The sequence below is a fragment of the Cyprinus carpio genome, chromosome A5, assembly GCF_018340385.1.
Source record: "Cyprinus carpio isolate SPL01 chromosome A5, ASM1834038v1, whole genome shotgun sequence".
Lineage (NCBI taxonomy): Eukaryota > Metazoa > Chordata > Actinopteri > Cypriniformes > Cyprinidae > Cyprinus > Cyprinus carpio.
The window spans coordinates 3,234,789-3,242,288 of NC_056576.1; the positions used below are offsets into that span (position 1 = coordinate 3,234,789).

Consider the following 7,500-nt stretch of genomic DNA (forward strand, 5'->3'; position numbering starts at 1 on the left):
AACTATTTCACATTTCGACACTGCTAGTAAATTTTACTAAAAATACAAAGAAATGGCAAGTTACACATTGAATTAAACTTGACAATTTTGAAGTAAAAAAAAAGTATAGTATAGTATAGTATATTAAAAACACACTCCAATAATCTGTTTTATTTACATCTAATCATTTTCATGTCTAATTCAGTATTTCACTTGTAGTTTCTTTATAATTTAATACTATTAATTATAGTTATTAAAAATTACTAGCATTATTTTGAGTGGAAACTATTTCTGAATTTTATTTGATTTAATATTAATTATTAATATTATGCATTTTTATTTAATGCATTCTGTTTTGATGCAAACAAAATAATACCTTTACAATAAAGTTCCATCAGTAAACATTAGTTTACATCAAACACTAAATGTTGTGAATTAAATTAATAAATAAAAAGTATTTATAAATACACACAATTTCTATTGTTATATTTATTTATTGCCAGTGTTCTTGCTTTAGCTTTAGTCGTTTTGAGACTTCAAACATCTTGATAGTCAAATAACGAAACTAAACTTACTTCGATGTGTTTAAAAGTTAAACATATTTCAGTAACTTGATCAGTTAACATGCTAAAATAATACGATGAGACCCTTTCCGTCTTTCTTTGAACTCGGTTTCTTCTGGAGCTGTTCTCATTGTTTTAGTTTTGTTGATATTCTGAGCCAAACTGAACTCAATTTGATAGATTTAAGTATGTTATACAGTACAGACCAAAAGTTTGGAAACATTACTATTTTTAATGTTTTTGAAAGAAGTCTCTTCTGCTCATCAAGCCTGCATTTATTTGATCAAAAATACAGAAAAAACAGTAATATTGTGAAATATTATTACAACTTAAAATAATTGTTTTTAAATTTATTATACTTTAAAAAATACTTTATTCCTGTGATGCAAAGCTGAATTTTCAGCATCATTACTCCAGCCTTCAGTGTCACATGTAACATCCAGTCTATCACATGATCATTTAGAAATCATTCTAATATTCTGATTTATTATGAGTGTTGGAAACAGTTCTGCTGTCTAATATATTTGATGAATAAAAGGTTAAAAAGAACTGCATTTATTCAAAATAATAAAAAAAATTCTAATAATATGTATTCTAATAATATATTTTCTTTACTATCACCTTTTATCAATTTAACACATACTTGCTGAATAAAAGTATTGATTTTATTTAAAAAAAGAAAGAAATTTTTTTACTGACCCCAAATTACTGACCAGTAGTGTATATTGTTATTACAAAATATTTATATTTTAAAAACATAGCTTCTTCTTTTTTTTTTTTTACTTTTTATTCATCAAAGTATCCTAAAAAAGTATCACATGTTCTGAAAAAATATTAAGCAGCAGAACTGTTTCCAACTTTGATAATGAATCATCATATTAGAATGATTTCTAAAGGATCATGTGATAATGATCCTAAAAATTCAGCTTTGCATCACAGAAATAAATGATAATTTAAAGTATAATAAAATTTAAAAAACAATTATTGTAAATTGTAATAATATATCACAATATTACATTTTTTTCTGTATTTTTGATCAAATAAATGCAGGCTTGATGAGCAGAAGAAACTTCTTTCAAAAACATTAAAAATAGTAATGTTTCCAAACTTTTGGTCTGTACTGTACATATTTAAACCAAGCAGACAGCAGCTTCCGCAGGACGTTTGGAGCCATTATTTCAGTTCTTCATTCATTTCTCATAGGCTTTCTTTTGGATTAACACTCTTCTCTCCGCCCAATTTCTCCTTTTCTTTCTCTCCTCCGCCTGTCGTTCTTTCCTGTCCGTTCTCTCCGGCGGACAGAACTGGGCTCTTCACGCCGGACATGGCCTTTGAGACCATTGTGAAAAGGCAGATTGGGAAGATTAAAGAGCCGTGCCAGAAATGTGTGGACATGGTGATTTCTGAGCTTGTCAATACTGTTAGACAGTGTACCAAGAAGGTAAAGGCCTGCTGGAGGCGCACCGTGTCTCCCAAACTAGTGCTGTGAGCCACCTCTGACCCGCCAGCCTCTCGCCCGCTCACGGCGCCGCAGGGGTTTGTGGGTGCTGAGCGTTGTGTGTGTGTGTTCGTGTGCCTGCAGCTTTGGACTGAGGGATTCTGGGAGGAATGGCAGCATTACGGAGGGCCGCGGACGCTGAGGCTTCACCGCTAGATGAAGAACTTGATTTAGATGATTTTACACCGAAATTCACAGTTAAAACGGCAGTTGTGGATACTAGTACTTCACCGTGGAATCAACTTAAATTTGCAGTGCAAAACATGCAGTATATTTCATTAGCTGTAATAACGTTAATCTGTTTGTTATCTTTATATTGTACTAACATCTTCCTTAAACACACGCGGTGAAAAGAGAAAGCCACACATGGTGAATATTAATAATATGAGACGCACAAACAAAAACATCTTCCCTTGACTTTGAAGTGATTTTCACTCAGAAACTGCTAGTGAAGTTCACAAAAACACAAAGAAACAGCAAGTAACACATTTAGCTTTATTTATTTTTATTGCAATTTCAGTACTTTTTTTTTTTTGCATTTCTTCTATTTAGCTTTAATTTATTTCAGTATCAATTTTAGTAATTTTCATGTTTTTTTTTTAAACATTTATTCTATATAGCTTTCATTTATTTTTATTGCAATCTCAGTACTTTTTTTGCATTTCTTCTATTTAGCTTTAATTTATTTTATTTCAGTATCAATTTTAGTAATTTTCATGTTTTTTTAACATTTATTCTATATAGCTTATATTTTTTTACATTTTTTCAAGTTTTAGTAATTTGGTTATGTACTTTTGTAATGTTTTTAATATTCTTAATATATATATTTTTTTACGATGCATGACACTTAAATATGCAATAAACTTTAATTGAACAACATACAGTAAGACGTAGCATAAAACAGGAATGTACAGTAAAAAATACTTTTTCATAGTTGCAAATAAAACAAATATTATTGAAGTACATCTGACAAGAAAACACTATTTTAATACTATTTAAAGATTTTTTTTAGTTCTGAATTTCACATTTAATTCAGTGTGTTATTTAACTTTTTTTTTTTTTTTTTCGTGAAATTTAATTTTTTTTTTTTTTTTTTTTTACACCATCTTTTTGTTTTTCAGTGCACATGACTAGCAAGGAAAACCAAAAAGCATGATTGTTACAATAAAAAACCTCAGATGTGATTCTGGGAATGTCCATTTACAGGGTTTCATTGTAAATTATAATTAGTATTATTACAGAAAGTGCGTCCATTGCATTGAACGCACCATCACTGTTAAACAATTAACAGGTTTTACCGTAGCACTTTTACCATCATAGCTGCATCCAAATACAGTGGTCATCCAGCAGACCTCAGCGTCCCAAACTCTCCGTGTTTTCGAGGCAGAAGCTCTGAGGAAGGCTGAGATGCAGCTGAAGGCGGTCCGCTCTGCTGTGAGTGTAACTCGATCAAACTCTTGGACTGCCTTCGGGTCGCTCAGCGGTGTTCTGGGAGCTTCTGTCTCGGGGCTGTTGAATGGCTTGAGGAGAAACCAGATGTCTGACTTGCCTTCTCTTTCCTCTGTGCTGTCTGTCTGTCTGTCTGTCTGTCTGTCTGTCGTTTCTTCCACCTGTACGGATCCTCTCTCTTCTTCCTCTTTCTTCTTCTTCCTCCATGACTTCCTCTACAGGACGGGCCTGTTCACCCCCGACCTGGCCTTTGAGGCCATAGTGAAAAAGCAGATCCAAAAGCTAAACGAGCCGTGCCTGAAATGTATAGATATGGTTGTGAGCGAACTCGCCTCCACCATTCACAAATGTAGTGAGAAGGTAAAGCGGAAAGAAGCTCCACGTCTGTCTTAGACGTACGGATAGACCGATGGCTGGACTTTACTTTATCTGTGGCTGTGAATGCGGTGATGTAGGTGATGATAAACATATAATTCACAGAAAGTTCATTTGCTCGGCCTCCTGTCGTTCCAAACCTGACACATGAAAGGTGTGTAAATGATGACAGGATTGTTGTTCTTGTGATTGTCGTTATGATCTGAGCTTCAGTGCTGCTTCATAATCATAATCGTCTTTACCTTCTGCGTTTATCTGTTCTCCTCATTGCATTGTGGGATTGTTTTGGCACTGTGACATCTTTCCTGTGACATTTAGACGTTTATTTGATTTTGTGTGACAGGATCAGCTGAAGATCAGCTGCTGAAATAGCATCACGTTCAGATTCAGAGAGGAGTCAGAAATATTTGTCCCTTAAGTTATATCTATCTGCACTTTTACGTTTCAGAAGCTGGCCATGTGTTGGTTTTAGTGTATATATATATATATATACTACTATAGTATTTATTAATATTTTGAATAAGCTTTTATTTTATATTTTGTTTTCTTTTTAATTTCAGCTGAAGTTTTAGTAATTTTAAGTGCTTTTGTATTTTATTTGATTTTTTTTTACATTTCTTATATTTAGCTTTAATTTATTTTTATTTCAGTTTCAGTATTTCTTTGCTTTTTATTTTTAAATATTTATTTTATTTAGTTTTCATTTTTCGTTTTTTGTTTTTTTTTTTTTGTATTTTATTTTTTTGTTTTTTATTTTTGTATTTTGTTTTTTTTTAGTTTTCTTTTTTAATTTTTTTGTATTTTATTTTCAGATTTAGTAATTTTGTAATGTGCTTTTGTAATTTTTATATTTCTTTAATTTATTATTATTATTTCATTTTCCGTTTTAGTAATTTTATGTGCTTTTATATTTTTTATATTTCTTCTATTTAGCTTAATTTTTTTTATTTCAGGTTTTAGTAATTTTTTTATATTTCTTCTATTTAGCTCTAATTTATTTGTATTTCATTTTCAGTTTTAGTCATTTTGTTGTGTGCTTTTGTAATTTTTTTATTTATTCTATTTAGCTTTCATTTATTTTTTATTTCAGTTTCAGTAATTTTTGTGCTTTTTATTGTTTAAATATTAATTTTATTTAATTTTTATTTATTTTATTTCAGTTTCAGTAATTCTTTATGTGATTTTGTTTTTTTTTAATTATTTCTTCTATTTAGCTTTAATTAATTTTTATTTCATTTCCAGTTTTAGTAATTTTGTTATGTGCTTTTGTATTTTTAATATTCTATTTACAGTAGCTTTAATTTATTTTTTATTTACTTTTAGTAATTTTAGTACTTACGCTTAAACTTACTTTTAGTTTGTTGCCAATGCAATATTTATAATTGTCCTAATTAAAAAAAAAAATTAGTTTTATTTTTTTCTGATTTATTTTATTTTTTAATAGTTTTAATTTTAGTTTTTTAATTGTTTTTTTGTTATTTAATAACACTGATGTTGTGAATAATAAAAAGATAGATTTGGTTGTATTGCAGATGGAAACACAGTCTATATATAAATCAGTGCTTCAGAACACTGTCTGTATTCTCAGATTTTGTAACAAGAATAGGTTGCATATTAAAACATGTCCAGGTCATATTAAACCTGAATTGTTTTGTTGTTATTGTTATTGTCTGATGTGAGAGAGTGTGCTCTCTAAAGATCAGATATCATTACACTGGACTCGTCTGTCTAGGGATCTACAGTATCGTCTGTCTAGGGATCCAGTCATATTTTGCTCATGTAGATCTAGGATTCATCCATCAGTCCAGCAACTATCGGTCTATCCTTACCACTCAGGTTTATTATGTCTGTGTCCATTTAATTTACTAAGCATCTGTGTCCGGAGAGATTTTATCCAAAGTCCCCGGTTTTAGTTTTGTTTTAATAACGCATGCTCCCTCGTGTGGCGTTCTCTCAGTTATTGTTGGTTCCGTCAGTGTGTGTGTGTGTGTGTGTGAGAATAACGTCATTGTGGCTCGTCTCCTCTGTTTGACATTCATGGAATAACTGATGCTTCGGGCTGGGAGATCTTCTTACACCAGCAGACTAACCGTCACACCAGAACACCTCTGTCTCTCTCTCATCATCCCTCCAGCATCTTATTCTGCCTGCAAGTTTGGTGTCTAAAACACAGCAGGTGAAGGAGAGCTCGCCTTCACCCTCCAAACACATACGCTGTTGTTTTTTCCTTAAAGCACAAAAGGAGATTTTTCTGAGGAATCGTCAAAGCTCCAGAATAGACCCCCAAACCCTCATAAAAGCATCATATATGTGCTTATATATATAAGCTTAGTGTGAGGAACAGAACTAAAATTAAACCATTATTTGCTTCAGATCGAAGCTTGCTCAAACGTATTCGTACATGCATCATCAGAACTTGATTCAGGAATAATTCAGTCGTTTTTGGAGCTTGACGGAACTGAAGAAGAGCTGCATGACGATGTTTCACTAGTTCTCCTTCTGTGTTGGAATAAATGAGCATCATAGGTGTTTGGGACGAGACGAAGGCGAGTAGTTGAAGTGATGTCACTGATTTGGTCGTATAATCAGATGTGTGTGACGTCAGTGTGAATCCGCATCTATTCTCAGTCACCTTCATCTCGTTTGTTAGCCTGTAGCTCCTCTAGAAACACTCATTTCTACTGATCCTGTGTCTGAGGCACAGCGACCCCAAATACTCTGCTGGTTTTTTTTTTTTTTTGTGTGTGTGTGTGTGTGTGTGTGTGTGTGTGTGTGTGATTCTACACCGACTACAAGTTACAATGCATCAGCTGGTCATACAGACATGTCGATTAGAAGTAAAAGGAAATCACAACAGACTAAAAACAAAAGAAAGCATTAGGTACAGTATATCCCCTTTTATCTCGTTTCTTTAAATCTTTAAAAGCACTTTTGGGTTGAGTTTTTCTCTTTTCGACTGGTTTGCAGTTTTTTTCTCTACTTATTTATTTTAAAAACCATCCTGTTGAACTATTATTACTTCGGCGTGAGTCTTTCTTTCATGCATTTTTATTATAATGTAAGTTTTACATGTTTGCATTTTAAAAAAAGTGTAGTTACAAATGATCCTTTGCTGAAATTCCAAATATTGTAGTATTCAACATCGAATCAGAGTTGCCTCGTTACTTTCCTAATACTCTCGAGTATGATTCGTGTGCACAGCTCCTGGATTTGGCTAAATTGTGGCACACTGCAAAGCCGAGGGAGTCACCGATATCTATTTAAATACAGTGATGCATTGAAATTTAGAGTCATGTGACATGCATGTGGATGCATTCAAACCCGTTTGGTTTCTGTTCACATGCATATATAATGTAAGATTAGTGTGTTCTTTATGTTGACGCTGTAGACTTTGCAACAGGTTTTCTTTTTACAGTCATGCTCATTATTTATGGCTACTGTAGTAGGGTCCTGTTGCAAACTCGTGTGTGTCTCATGTACGGGAGTCGTATTTGTGTTCGGCATCACAAACGCGTGTGATTGTGTCACAGCTGGCCCAGTATCCCATGCTGAGAGAAGAGATGGAGCGGATCGTCACGCAGCACATCCGCGACCGCGAGAGCCGCACTAAACAACAGGTGAGTCACGTCATATCCT

General features: G+C 32.8%; 1 pseudogene; it reads left to right on the forward strand.

Annotated features, from left to right (window-relative positions):
- The window catches only part of LOC109044929, a 64,396-nt pseudogene that overhangs the window by 25,812 nt on the left and 31,084 nt on the right, over positions 1-7,500 (forward strand).